The 15,645-nt window shown below is 40.4% G+C and overlaps 1 long non-coding RNA gene across 1 annotated transcript; it reads right to left on the bottom strand.

Moving 5' to 3' along the window:
* Positions 1 to 1,842: 1,842 nt before the first annotated feature.
* On the bottom strand, positions 1,843 to 4,115 carry LOC128873290 (uncharacterized). The gene is made up of 3 exons (XR_008456388.1): positions 3,423 to 4,115; positions 3,193 to 3,334; positions 1,843 to 3,011 (listed from the first exon to the last, which is right to left on the bottom strand). It is a non-coding gene; the product is annotated as an uncharacterized LOC128873290 (long non-coding RNA).
* Between the last annotated feature and the right edge of the window lie 11,530 nt (positions 4,116 to 15,645).

The following is a 15,645-nucleotide window of genomic DNA, read 5'->3' as shown; positions in this document are numbered from 1 at the left end:
TTAAGATTGCACGTATTTTAGGTCACCTTGTGCACTCAGTATCATCGAATGCGCAACGTTACTTTCAGGAAATAATATTCTGGATAAAAAGCTGCGGATATTAAAGCAACGTGTTCTGACGTTCCGTTGCCGATGCTCGCGAGTTTTGCAGTTGGCTAGAAAACGTTTAACGCGATCGTGATAAAAATGTTGAACACGCCAATTTCCAACGCGGAACAAGCGATTACAACTCGCAGGTGTACGCCCGCAGCCAGGCTTTTGTTTATATACATTTCCTCGAGGGAAGGGAAAATTAATTTGAAACGCGGGAGGCTCACTTACAACCTACAATTTTCAACGTTTCTCCGCTTTGAAGCCGATTTTCATCTATGATAATAATTATATTTCCCTTTGGTCCCGATGAGCAATAAATTCTATAAATATACTTCTCTTTTTTTTTTCGAGACAATTTATGTCTTTCCGCGGAAATATAATAGGGTGATAGAGGTTAAGTTTTAGTACGAACATTTTTGAGGGTAAATTTTATTAATAGCATCTTTGAGTTTAGACTTTAATGACAGCTTTTTTAGACCTCGCGTGCCTACGCACTTTGTTTCTTTTTCTTTTTTTTTACATTGTGGTGTAGTTTCTACAGTGTGTCAATTACTTTAGTTACATGAACCTGACATGGTGATATTTACAAAAAAAAGAACATTAATAATCATAAATTCTTCTTTGTCATTTTTATTCCTTTATTTTTCGTGAAATTAGAAAGTTTAAGAAACACTAACGTTCGTTGTTCGAGTCGTTATGGTTATGTAATCCTATTCACGATACACGAAAAGTTCGCAACAAAGAGTGTTAAAAATACACGTTGAACGCTTCATTTGTCACAGGACCTAACGTCGCAACTTGAGTAGAACTTGTTGTTTTTGAATAAAGTAAAGCTGGATTCGTAAAATGGCACAACGCGCGCAGTTTTTAAAAATACTCGATGATAACGATCCTGTCTTTTTCCTTGGGCTACGGTAAATAAGCTGTTTATTTATAAACGATGCCTGCGCCTCTCAAGGAAAATGCTCTGTAATATTAATAAACGCGTGCTCCTCCGCGAAACTTACAGTAAATAAAAATCGAACCTTCGCATTTTCCTGTTGAATTTTAACGTGCTTCATGTTAATGCAGACGACGACCACCGTTTGATTTCCTGAGAAATTTCAATTTCAATCGAGTCTTTATTCCAGTTTATTAATTAACACAGACCTGGTTATCGAAGCGAAGTAATTACATATAAATACGTAGATCTACCGAAACAATATCGACGTAAAATAAAAAATTAAGTCGAAGTTCCTCCACTTCAGAAAATTCATCCGCGAAGAGGCTAAGGTTACAGAGCGCCGTTCTACGAAACGCATACTTCATTCTTACGATCCAATAGATGGGGCAACTCTAGCCGCATAATTTTCCATCGGGAATCCACTCAATTCATTTCGATGAACTTCCAAGCCCCCGCTACATTACGCGATCAAACATCCTTGCCCGAGGTAATCTGTCGTATTCAAAAATATACATAGTCGTGTAACAACGCTCGCATTCCCACTCTCGTTCGGTCGTTCTTTCCCGATAGAGCGCGATAAATAAGCGGTCGGTTATTTATAAACGGGCACCTGCGATTCTTGAAGAAGATGTAGTGCCATGCGCGCCGCTGCCAATTTCCATCTCGCTCCCGCGGACGTGTATCCTTCTCCTCGCTCGTTTCTGCGCCGACAGCCCCGATAAAGGAGGCACTCCTGCGAACGTCGAGACGCCACTTCGGAAATGTACCGACCCATTGGAAGGTCTATTGATTACGTACGGAAATAAAGTAAAAAGGTAGGAGGCTCCTTTAACGAACGCGGCGGATATATGCGCCCGCATCAACATTACCGCATCGTGCTCCTTCGACAGCCGTTCCTCCTTGTTTGGTCCAATTTTTAACGCGTTCGCTGTTTGACTAAAACTCGAGAAAATTTCTACAAAGTTCACATTTCGTCCCGAGACTGTTGAAGATTAGACAATTTAACGTTTGACAAATTGACCGAATTCACCCATGAAAGCATTTTTTCAGTAATAGTTTATATTTACATAAAAAAAAAAAAGTACATTTTTGAGAATATAAAGAAGAAACTAAAGTGAGAATAAAGAAGGAATTAAATTGCAGAAGTCTTTATTTGTATCGTGAATGTATGCATGCAACGGTCAGCAGCGTTAATCAACGCTGTTGATTGACTGATAATGAATGACGATATTCACAGGGTGCCACCAAGATTCTTTGAATCGGATTCGTTTGGTGGAAATCTCGTCGACTGGGTATCCATCGTTTCTCTGCTATCCGCATCGAACCTATAATTAAACGCCAGCAGCCGACACGGGTTTGATTAAAAATTTATTAGCGCGGGATCGCGAAACGATTGAAATATTCAGCGCGATGTAAATCAACCTTTATACCGGGTGAATGTACAGTGAGTCACAAAATTATCACCACGCGCAGAGAGAAACGGAGATATGAAATATAACGGAAATAACGAAAGAAAATTTCTATGCATTTTATTATGAAATTGTGAACAGCTTTCGTTTTTCAATCAATTTCTTTATTGACGCGTTTCGTGTCCTCGTATAACAGCGAATAATAACGACGATGCAGGATTATCCGTAGTGCGCCATAATACTGAATAATCTACACCGTAACGGAGACGTATTTATTAAATGTAATGCCCGTCGGCTATTCACCGGGTATCATATATACTTCGATTGTGTCCAGGATTACCGTGTTTTATCCCAAGCTCATTTAATAACGATCCTCCAGCTCGGATTGATGGTAACATCGTTTAAATCAGTCTATTATTACGGAATCGACATGTCGCTGCTGGGAATCAATAATGTCTCGAAATTTAGATGAAAACACATTTTTAGGAGTCCTTTATGTATTGGGCTGTCTGGAAAGTCCATGCCGATTTTTAGTAGGCGGTACAGGTCTGAATATATCGGAATGGCTGAAAACAAATAAAATTGTGTACATTCCTTAACAGGTGAAAAGGTTACTTAGTTTTCCCGTTGAAAAAGCAATACGCCTAAATAAAAACCCTCTATGCCCAATCCTTATCTCTAACCATTTCTAAATTATTTTACTTCTTCCTATCGACCCACGTTTCAATCGACCCGAATCTCCCCTACCTTTATTTTGATTCCACCAAGTCTCAAAACAATTTCGAGCTTCGGTTTTATAGGATCGTCTCCCGTCGATGTTCCGGCAAAACTGTCGTTCCGGGTTTACCGCTCCATCGAAGGATAGTAAAGTCGCAAACTGCACGGAGAACTGGATGAAAGGTATTTTTGGTTAAAAACATGGGATGGTCGTAGGTACGATTCTCGAGATCGCGGGGTTGGAACACGTAAGGGTATACCGAGGCAAGCTGTTTGAGTTGCAGATGGTACGAGGTCCCGGGGCTTGGGGAAATCAATACCGTCAAAACTTCCCCTGGTCCTGTGTCACTACTATCCCTATTCCTCGTGGCTAGCTATAAAGTCGCTAGGCACCCGGCACAACGGAATATCCGTCGCGTTGATCACTTCTTCGCCGTGAAAACGACGACTTTCGTCGTCGGACAAGCCGATTACCTTCCTTTCGCTTCTTCGAATATCCTTGCACAACTGCACGGAGAACAGTCTCGTCGGTTTCACGATTGAATAAATCCAACGCAATTTCCCGTAGCCAGGCCTCGTCCTTCGAGTGGCCAAAGTGCTCGTTAAAAGGCATTTATGCGCGTTCGAGGGTTAATTCAAATTATTCTCAGCCCCGTCCGTCGGTGTCGGGCGTCGACCATTAATTTCGAGTGTCGCTTTTCGACAATTTTATTCAATCCCCCACCCTGGGGGGCTAATTAGGTTGAACGAACAGCCGATGAAGTGTCAGTCGGGTCGATGCGATTCCTATTTTCATTTTATGTCTCGAGAGCTATGAAATGCGGGGAGCAAAGCTCCTTTACTCCGCGAACGCTTTGACGTCAACTGTTCTCCCGATTGGGGGCGGAGGGAGTACGGGGGAGTTCTCTGTAACTGGCTTTTTCTTTTCAGAGGGGAGTTTAAAAATCTATTTTGCTCGTGCCGCTTCCGCGACCACGACCAATGTATTACGTGCGATTGTTCGTATTTATACGGTAACGGGTAAATAATTGCGATTCGATGGGTTTCTTTGAAGATAAAATTACGTCTGTTTGATAAAATTAGGGATCATTTTTAGCTCGAGTAATAAATAAAAAATTAAGATCGAATAACAGAGATTCATTCGCGAATAACGAAAGAAATCTGCAGCGTTAGTCGAACGCGTTTAATCTAATCGTGGGTTTATTCGTCATTCGTGAATTCAATAATTGAAGTTCCCATTTCTATCACGAAATCGATTAGCCACGAATTAATCACGCTACAAGATAATTAGACGTATCGTATAGTATCGCTAATTGATTAATTCCCGATTAATTAATTAATAAGACCATTTAGCAAGACACGCGAAACATATTTTCGCGGCGGTATAACGCAGGACATGATTAAAAGGGTCGATCTAAATAACGATCGACCTAATTGGTATTATTAATTGAACCAGTTTTGTTATAAACGGGAAACAACAAGATCAGAATTCTGTTGTTACACGTTGTACACGTAACATCGGGGATGAGAATTATTTACCAGCAAAGACGAGGGTAACTGAATATTAGAGCGTTATACAGGGTGAGTTGCGTAACCCGTTGCTAGTCGATATCTCTGAAACTATAGCGAGGATATCGACAAGATGATTAACGATGAACGGTAAGGAAGAAAAATACGTTTTTATTGTTGTATGGTTTCATATTAGGTTAGAGTTGATGAAGCTAGGTTTCTCCATATTTATATATTATTAGTTTTAATTTCTTCTGTTGCGTGCATTCACTTGTTAGCTATACCGCAGTAATGATTGTTTACATGGGCGATGAACAGAATGGAATTTCAAATCTTCTCGGTTTTAATTAGAATGTGGACTTTTCTTATCTAAAAATAACTAAATTGGAGTGTGCCAAGGATAAAGAAGTCTAGAAATTCTAAATTAGAAGAGTAGCGAAGAGTCACGTTCCAATTGCACACTCGGTCCGTGTTGCAAATATAAATTCAATTAATTATTAATGATTATCTAGTATTTTCTCTGTTATGGTTTCATAGAGTGTTACCTTCGCGTGTATTTTAATAAATAACATCAAGTAGACACGTTTCTGCTTGGTCAATACAATGTACGGTAATATTTATTAAAAATTTGAGAGCATTCCGACAAATAAACTGTCACGAATGGAATATACTTTCATCAAATTTTTCTTCGCAATTGTAAGCTCTCGGCATGACGTCGAGGACAATGACACCGCATCTATTGATCAGCGCCGTTTATTAAATTCAACTTCAATTTCCTATGAGTATGGCTCGCAGTATCGCACAGAATAAAACTAAACGTTTAAATCCGTAAAACGTTCATCTGTAACTAGACAAGAAAAGAAAATATTTGTATAAAATTCAAGTAGAATCAATGAATTAAAGATGGTCGCAGACATTCGTAAAATTTGTGGCAAATGAAGATTTGTACATTGCTTATGAATTCTTAACTTCAACGGGATTAATTGTACAAGTAACTAAATTATTCAAGATTAATTCTGTATTAATTTATAACGATAACTATAGCTAATACTTTCCATCGTAACATAAAGACCACCCATACAAAATTTCACACGGATCGAACAAGAATATCGCGAATTATATGGAAATTACAAACGCTTAGTTCTTCAGCTTCGCATTAATAACTTTCAGTCCGAGTTTTCGCACGTTAAAGTGCCGAGCAAAGTAGACAGGAACGCAGGGGATAAGAATCGATCAGCGTAGACTATCTTTTGCCTCGAAGATGCGAGTTCGGTTCGCTTGACTCGCGCGAAAAATATATTTACCTCACCCTCGTTGCGTGTACGCTCGAAATGTCACGCGGATGCGTCCACGCGCTCGAGAATTTCCCTACGTCGAACAATTAAAGGTGGATCGAGCGAATGGAAAGATCTGGGAACACGGCTGGCCGATTTATTCGAATTTCGCACGCGGAATTACGATCGCGTCTTTATACGTGCGTCCCGATGTCTCGTCTTCGCGCGGCCATTCCGACGCGTTTTTCCTCGGCGCGCGACACGGTCGTTCGAGGGAAACGCATTTACATCGAACCGCGCCGACGGTAAAGCGGGCCAGAAAATTCTATCAGGGAGACCTAGAAACGTCATTACGAGAAATCGTCGAGGGAAATGAAATTAGGAACTATGACCGCCCGTTGTTCCGCCTTTCCGAGCGTTCCGCTGGCGTGTTTCTACCGCTTGAAAATTTATCGGCTTTGTCGTTATTTATACTCGCTGCAATATCATCTCGTTGGGGAGGCCAGGGAACCGGAAAATTCAGAAAATTTTCAAACATGCACCGCCAGTGTTTCATCTGTGTTAAGCTTGGCATTTTTTTTTTTTTCGTTTTGCAGACCCACTTAGTTCGTCAGCTCCGCTCATCGAGGCATCTCTGTATTATAAATTTTCTAACAACGGATAAATCCTGTACGAAACGGTTCCCGAAGGGAACGATTCCACCTCACAGACGAATGTTTACGAATATCACCACGTTCGCGTGGTAGGGGACGAGAGAACAATAACGCACAAACGCGTGTTTGTCCGTGGCATTAGGTAGCCTCAAAAGAAAACGAGACTCTTGTGTACACTTCTGTTCGTACTCGTGGAATCCCTTTCAAAACCGCTCTGAAAATCCTCGGTATTCCGTGAGAGCGTCAACGGCAGCCCGGAGTGAATTATAGTGACGTGGGAGAGAAAACGAGAGGGTGCTGGTACGACTACTCGATAAGATGGAAGAATGATGCGAAAAGGTCGGACTCGTTAATCGTTGTTTCTCGCAGGGATACGTGACTGTGGTAGAGTTAATGAACGAATCGACTCGGTTCGTGGCAGAACTTCCAACAACGGAAACCTTCCCTCAAACCCTCTGAGGGCGGTTGCTTCGAACGCGACTCGACGCTCAGGACGCGGGAAGAATGAAGAACGAGCTCGGTCTCTATGCAAATTGGAATTTTATCAGAATTGGGAGTAGCGTAGATCAAGAGTAACTAGTAACTAGTAAATGTTGTTTGGACTATATCTATCTCAGAGACTTTCGAGAATATGTAAAATGTTATTGATTATTAAAAAAAGGGAAGTTGAGAAACTACAATTTCACACAAAAGTTTTTTGGAGAAATTGATCGGTGTACGAATACATTCTACACCCACTGTAATAACAACAAAATAAGTAAATTCGTTATTTATATGTATAGCAATAAAAGTTTTTCATAGAGGAAAAGTTCGCAGGAAATGGCGGAGAATGTTGACCAGAGTCTCCAACCACGTTACTCAATCGATTCTCTCTTCACAGTATACGATCTTGCACGTCTGTTACTTTGCTGGATACGTGGAACTGATAGTGCGGCGCTGTTAGGCTGTCACTGCGTCAGAGCCGAGCTCCGACAACCTGACAGAGAGTTAGGTGAGAGATCGGTATCTCTCTTTGCTTGCACCTGAACGCATCGGTGATAGATTTGGAAAAATTTGTATTCAAACAATGAATGGAAAGGGAATTTACACTTGAACTCCAGAAAAACAATCGAACTTCTATTTAAACAACTAGACATTCCTATTTATTCGTATAGATTGTGATACATTTATCTATTCTGGACTGGAAAGTAATGTCGTTTATTTTACATTAAATTCAAACAAATTTTTAATAAATTCCTTCTTTTAATCAATTATGTAATCGCTCTCGTTATCGACAGCCTTTTCGCCATTTAGTGTAAAAATGTTGAATGCTAGATCGATAAAAATCAATGAGCTATTGAGTGATAAACAAGTATTTCAAATTGAAAAAACGACATTACTTTCCAGTCCACCAAATACTTAACGATCACACTAAAAGTCCACAACTGCTCGAGAAAATCGTGTTTTATGCTCCCAGAAAACCCATAAAGTATAATTTACACCAACTTTTTATAATCCTGAGCTACATCATCTAGTTTCTTTTATTACTCCACAGCTCTTTCAGCGGTGAAACAGTTAAATACGGCATTGCTTCTCCGCATATGAAAGGTTTCCCCGTTCTATAAATAAACAACATATTAAAATCACCATTTTAAAATTTCACTTTGAGTAAAGCCGTCCATTAGACACGGCGAGCTCTCTGGCCACAGTTTATTCGGACCCCGTTGCATTTCACGTTTGCTTTAACGGCGTGGCGGCTCCGCTAATAGGTAATCGGCTCTGTTTATGAACTGTGCACAGGCGCCCCTATCTCGCGAAATTCCAATTTTCCCCCGATAACCGAACGGACAGGCAGCGTTCCGCCAATACGCAGTGAGACGGAAATCGCGTTTCACTCGAATCAGGCCCGATCGTCGGGGAAGAAGGCAAAGAAGTCTATAAAAATGGCGAACGCCATCGGCGCTGCTGGAAATCCATAGGTAGATATTTTACCCCCTCGATTGCCACCATCGTGTTGGACGAAGCACAAACACAACCACACACATCTATACACACATATAGATACAAACACACGTACGCACCAATATACACACCCACGGAGACACAAGCTCACGCATACGCGCACCAACAGCACGCAAACATACTAATACGTACATCTACAGGCGCACCCACGTGTACATGCATGTTTACACCTGCACAGGCGCGTGTTCACACAAGTAAGCGCGTTCTCGCGAAAACGTGTACACATAACACAGGCTCGGCGCACCCTTTGTGCTAAAATTAGAAGTGACGGAGCGTATACTCACTTGGCTGGCTTCGAGCTTTTATTCACTGGCGTTTAGACATAGACGTGTTGCGGGGGCTTTCAATGGCACCGAGAGAGGCGGAGAAACGAACGATGGCGGAGGCCGAGAGAAAGGGGAGCCCAGATAGAGCCGATGATATGGAAAAAAGGGGAAGGATAGATAGCGATAAAGCGAAAAAGAGGAGAGAGGCATAGTTACACAAGAGCCATCGGAGTCCAACGGCGGCGGGGGTGGTTCGTTGGTGGACATATGGACCGACGGGGGTTGAAGGGTGACCGGTGAAACGCGAAACGACGGACTCGGCAGCTAATCGTCGGGAAACCTCTGAGTGTCAAAGATATTTCTGGGTTTCGCGGGGTTTTGGTTATTATTAGACTGGCGGATCTTTATGCAAAATAATATCTTCGCGAACGTTCCTACAAAAATTGAACCTAAATAGGAATTTATCTTATTCTGCAAATATTAGGTTGTCCCGAAAGTTTCTTTCGCGAGTTGCACTCAATTATTTTATGCGGTCGTGTTTATATAAGTAGACCATCGAATTTCATAGATATTCGTGTTGTAACAGTAATGGAGCAAAATGAATCGTGCACGATTCAGTAACGCAACATAAAACATAAAATATTGTGCATGTATTACTTATTAATAAAGCGAAAGAAACTTTTCGGACAACCTAATATCATAACATGAACTTTACTTTCGATCTTTTTTATATTCTTACACATTGTTCGGATTTTGTAGTCTCTTGCACGTTCAGATTTCCTATAAATGCATAAAGATCCGCAGTCTAGTTGTTATATCGCGCCATAAAAAGATGGCTGAATCGTAATGGCGCCTGCCTGCGGCGCCATTGTTTGCATGCTCGTCGCGCGCTACGTAAAATTACAAAATGTTGATGTTAACGAGTTGTTTATAAACCGAGAACCTTACCGTTCGGTATCTAGAAATTATTCAGATTCTCGTGGTTTTCAGAGTCGATCCAGTTACCGTTCTATCAATACGTGTAATTTCATTGATGCCAGGATAACAATTTTGCACTAGCTTGTAAATTTACGTAGCTTGTAAAGCACACGCGCAATTATCGTCGTAGCCGAAATAGCCGTGGCCGTTATTTAGCGATACGCGTGCATCGCATCGGTAGCGTCCTGTCGTTAGTTCGGGTCGCGCTCGCTCGTTTTCTTTTAATCTGAATTAATTTCATCGGCGCTGCCCCGCTAATTATAAACGCAACAACGCATATCGATCAATGCGATGCAATCTCCTCGGCGGATCTTCCGTAGGACAGACGTTTTCAGAGGAGGTAGTTTTAATTGGAAAAGCACATGCAACTTTCCCGTTAAATACGACAGATTCCATTTGCGCGAAAATCCACGCGAAGAGAAGCTAATTACTAATTAGTAAGACGAATGTAGAAACACGGAATAATTAACGCGAGCGGGCGACTACTGAGAATTGTTAAGTACATGTTGCTTAGTTATAACTAGTTGCATTTCGACGGATTTTCTGTTCCACCCTTAATTAACGGTCTCATTCCGGTTTTAGTCTCTGGTCTAACCGTTCGACTCCTCGTGTCTCGTCATTCGGGAACCTCCGTTTTGGTTTTATTGCAATTATTCTGCGAGTAACCCGTACGTATTTTCTTCGGTGGGCAAATTACAGTGGGCGTAGAATGTATTCGTACACCGATCAATTTCTCAAACAACTTTTGTGTTAAATTGTAGTTTCTTAACTTCCCTTTTTTTTATAATCAACGATATTCTACATATTCTCGGAAATCTCTAGAATATAGTCCACACAACGTTTACTAGTTAATATAATTTGTGAAATTAACAAAAAAATGTGAAAACTAGGTAAAAGCTTTTACTAGCATAGAAGCAATAAATATAGTAATTTTCTTTTTTTTTTAAATCAAGTTTTAAAAATTAAACAGTTGTGCGAATACTTATTTCTTTAACAATTCTATCGATTGATTGTTTTTTTCTTGTTAATTTCGCAACTTACATAAATAGCTATTTTTTTTTTTGGTCTATCTATTCTAGAGATTTTCGAGAATACGTAGAATACCATTGTCTATAAAAAATAAGTTAATAAATTACAATTTTACACAGTTTTTTTTGGAAATTAATCGGTGTACGAATACACTCTACACCCACTGTATATGCAGATTAACTTGGCACAGGTACCGGTAGGGAAGAAGATCGCAAACAGCGATAAGAACCTCTGTTAGGGCAAAGCAGAATTAATTATTTGATAGATTGTATTCTTAAAGAAACGCCACTAATATTTGCAATTTCGATAATAATTTTAATGGCAAATAAAAGTTTAGTCATTCGTAAGAAAGTAATGATTCTAGCATGTTCGTCGCGTGCACACGATATTCATGAGACAAATAAATAATTTCTCAAATAAATTGCGAACATTAGTCTACGACTACGCGTGCATATTTAAGTGAAATTACGAAGAAAATGGTTTCTCTTAGACGAAGGAAACGGCGCGCGGAACGAGGTCAGAGATCGTTTCATTCGCACGGCTCCCGCAGCACCTTGAGCTTTAGTCAATGGAGGCGTGTGCTGGACACAATCCATTGAGCGCGGCGTTTTCAGTGCAGATTTTAAGTGGAACGTCGGAAGGCGGCAGGTAGACGGGTCACCGAATTGGGTCAGTTTGGGAACAACTATTTCTGGGGATTACACGTGTGTACCCGTAAAGTGGGTAGTTATCCGGTTTCGCGAACTGCGATTGGACGCCCCTCCTTGGCCCTGTAAAACAACGCCCGATGACCGTCAAACGAGAAACCGTCCAAGCGTTTCAACCCTGCCGTTTCCTCGTCTATTGTGTACTCGTTATTGCGCCATTCCGCTGCTTACCGTCACTAGCTTCAACTCGAAATTACTAGTTACACCTAAACTATAAGCTATCTTGTCGCAAACGTGCAATTAACACCGCCGTCGAACAGTGGTGTAGCTAACGTCTTTTTAACCCTCGGCTTGAGACATCGTTTCGGTCACCCTATTTTATCAAAGGGTCAAGTTTATATTTTATATGTTATAATAGTAAGGTGTAACTATAAAAATTGAACTATACAGGGTGTCCCAAAAATGTTGTAACACCTTGAAATGGGTGATTCGGGAGGTGATTTGAAACAACTTTTTCCTTAGCGAAAATGTTGTCCGAGGCTTCGTTAAGGAGATATTAAGAGAAAACCCCGACCAATCAGAGCGCGCGTATACCGTTGGAGCGGTCGCGGTAGCGAAGGCTACGAGCTAGGCGGCCGCGTCAATGTCCTTCGATGCACGTCGAGTCACTTGTTCGTGTACAAGCGCGCCCACTTAGCTCGTAGGCTTCGCTACCGCGACCGCTCCAACGGTATACGCGCGCTCTGATTGGTCGGTGTTTTCTCTTAATATCTCCTCAACGAAGCCTCGGACAACATTTTCGCTAAGGAAAAAGTTGTTTCAAATCACCTCCCGAACCACCCCTTTCAAGGTGTTACAACATTTTTTGGACACCCTGTATAATAGCTTAAATCATAGATTTGCAAGGTTTGTGAATAAAGAAAAAAAGAAGTCACTGTAGATATCTCTTCGCATTAAAAATTGTACACTATCCTTTTGGTTATTGCTTCTTTTGAATAAGCGCTTTTTGAATGCAGGCCAGTGTGAGTTTAACAGGTTTTAAAAATCACCGCTAGAGGCGTTTTCTCATGTGCGAGTTCGCGTGGGAATTACTGGATGGCGACACTGTAGAACGATACTCGGTGGATTCGTCGGTACATTACATTTTTTAGGAACGTTACAGTGGCGCCAAAGAATTGTAGCGAAAGAATGTTATAGATTATCGACACCACTGCATTGCATGTGTTTTTATTCATTTGTTTTCGCACTTATTGTTTTAAATTCAATTTTCTTAGGTTGCAATTTCCATAGCAGACTTATCCATCTAGTTGTAGCATTACCATTCGATGGTAAAATGTACATAGAGTTCAACGATGAGTTAGTAGATGGCGCAACAGATTTCTCTTCCCCGCGTAATACTGATTTTTATAACTTTTAATGAAAACAATATGCGAAAATAAAGGACAGATGTTACATTTATATTTCCAATTTAAACAAGCGAGGAAGTGAGAAATTATTACGAATAAAAGTGTGTTTGTTAAAAGTTCTTTTCCTCACGTTGCACGCTTCTAAATTCCGTAATTAATTGCATTAATTAGTCTCACGTTACCAGCAAACGTGCTCAAGGGGATCCAGAGTTCAGAAAGTGTACCTTTATTAATCGTGTGCCATTAATTAAAAAGTAAACTGTACTTGGAATTCCGAAACTTCAAATGTTTGGTGCTTCGTTTTCATAATTGGGTTAAATCTTATCCAACGATAAATATGATTTTACAATTAATTATAACTTTTCTATCGGGCTTCCTTCGATGAATCACCCATTTCAAATGAAAATCAGAGTCGAATGAAAAATTCCTTTTTACATTTTATATTTTCTTATCAAAAGGACCTTCAAATAAGGTTTAGGTATCGTCCACCTCGTCGATCGGCACAGAGGTCCACGGTGAAATGATCGAATTACCTGAACGCACTTTAATCATTGGCATGGATCGATATTACAATTAGTCCTTCAAAGTAAAATGCTCAAAGGCAATGCACGGTCTCGATTATGCATGAAATAATCCGATAACTGGCTTGAAATTTAATAGTATACGTTCCATGGTGTGTCCTACATACAAAGTATAAATAAGATCGTCCTTGTAACGCAGTCGAACGACTCTCTATTATAAGATTATGCGATCTTCTACAGAACTCTGATAGTTCAACAACAGGTTGATTCAGTCTCTGATTTTCGTCATTCGTTATTCGTAATTGCAATTTGTTCATTTTGAAATATTTCATTCGACACGTTAATTAAATCTTATATTCCACGAGTGGCAAACGAAAATTAATTTTCTTACAGTTGTTTACCTTTCATTCGATAACTGACGTTTCACGTAGCCATGAATTTCGTTTCGCTTACTTATCGAGGAGTTCCCTTGGAGCGCGATTCGTATTACACGCTAGAGCGCGTTATGCAGGCTCGGAAAATTAATATAAATTTTCCACGCCGTGGACTTCGTAACGTTTACAGTTTCATTTCCGTAATTAACGCGAAACGTTTGCTTCGTTGGAGATTTGCGAGAAAGCGCGACGGCCCCTGAGCCGTTCGCCTTGAGCGCGCGGTTGCGAAAGTGTTAATATTCCAAGGAATGCAATATCAGAGACTCTATTCCACTCGGCGGCAGTTCGTGCTAAAGACACAGATTTTACGTTTACGAGCCGCGCGACGACGCAAGAGATATTCTCTCATCCGACGGAACCGTTTCAACTCCACAAAAACAATCGTCGAGCAAACCAATTGTGGACACGTTTTCCGCTCGCGTGACACGGCGTACAGTGTGACAAAACGGCTCTCGGCGATCAAAAATCTGTAACTTTGGTTCTCTTGAAAATATTTTAATGAAACTTTAGGAAATTGTTGAAGTTGTGAAAAGTTACAGGATGTACGTAATAATCGTAGGAGTAAGCGTACGAACGTACATACTATTTTCTGTTCGAGTACCTTTCGGTACAATCACCAATTTTTCGAGAATGGGCACGAAGGGCCACCTGATCTTTACAGAATCTGATAGAGGATGGTTCACCCTTTCCAGTGATAGCAATTAAACCTCGGACAAGTGCGGTCAATTTTTTATAACCATGCGTAAAGTTACAATTTTACTTAAATGTACTTCTCTCCAAGCAGACCCTATTATTTAAAAAGTTGTTAACATTTTGACTGACATTATGCCTTGAATACTATCTATACAAATCTAGTAAACATTATAATTCATTTGAATATCGTCTTTCTAAGCAAAATTTTTTAGAATCGTATATTGAAGTTAGGAGTAATATCGTAAGCGTTTTGCTTGGACGAATTTCAACTGCCTTTGAATGCGCACCACAGCAAAACGGATGCAAATATCAAAAAACGGATTGCCTACTACATTAAACAGCACTTTATCCTCTATCGATGTACGGATGAGAACTCTGTACAGAAATTTATTCGCGATTGAACATTATACTTTTCAATATCCTCCTTCATCGAAATGTAGTTTAATTTATTTCTATAATTGAAATTTCCATAATTTCTCAACGACGATTAAACAGTTCATCGTTTAATTGCGTAATGTTTTTATTCAACGATTTCGCCCATATCTGGCGCAAGAATGCACGTTCCTTCGCGTCGAAATAATATTTAACAAAGCATGAACGCCTGTCGATAATCCGATTATCCGACGGCTTTCCCTCAGAAACGATACGGACGGCTATCGTCATTGCACGCTGGAATTGCGTTTAGCACAAAATGTATCGTACGAATGTACGCGTACGCGCGTATATTTTGTTGTCGATAATTGCGTTCCAGGCGCACGACCGCGCCCCGACGCCGACGCCGGTGGGCGCGTCGCGGCCTGACCGTACCTCGTTAAATCCTGTGTACGGATTATAAAATAAAAGCTTTTGTGAAGGATACGGTGAATTCGTCGCATAAAATTACGCGACATTTGAATATAAATTTGAAAGTCATTTTTGAAAAATTTCACTTTCATGAATATGGAGATATGACAAGGCAAGGCGGTCCGAACAGAATAATTATTGAACGAGAATAATACATTTTAGAGATGGAAATAATTGTGAAATGTTTCGATAGCGACGATGGGTAAGGTTTTTTTGAAAAATGAAAAAC

This window comes from Hylaeus volcanicus, chromosome 3 (assembly GCF_026283585.1).
Source record: "Hylaeus volcanicus isolate JK05 chromosome 3, UHH_iyHylVolc1.0_haploid, whole genome shotgun sequence".
Taxonomy (NCBI): Eukaryota; Metazoa; Arthropoda; class Insecta; order Hymenoptera; family Colletidae; genus Hylaeus; species Hylaeus volcanicus.
Note: the sequence above shows the minus strand (reverse complement) of the source record. Positions and strands in the feature narration are given on the sequence as shown.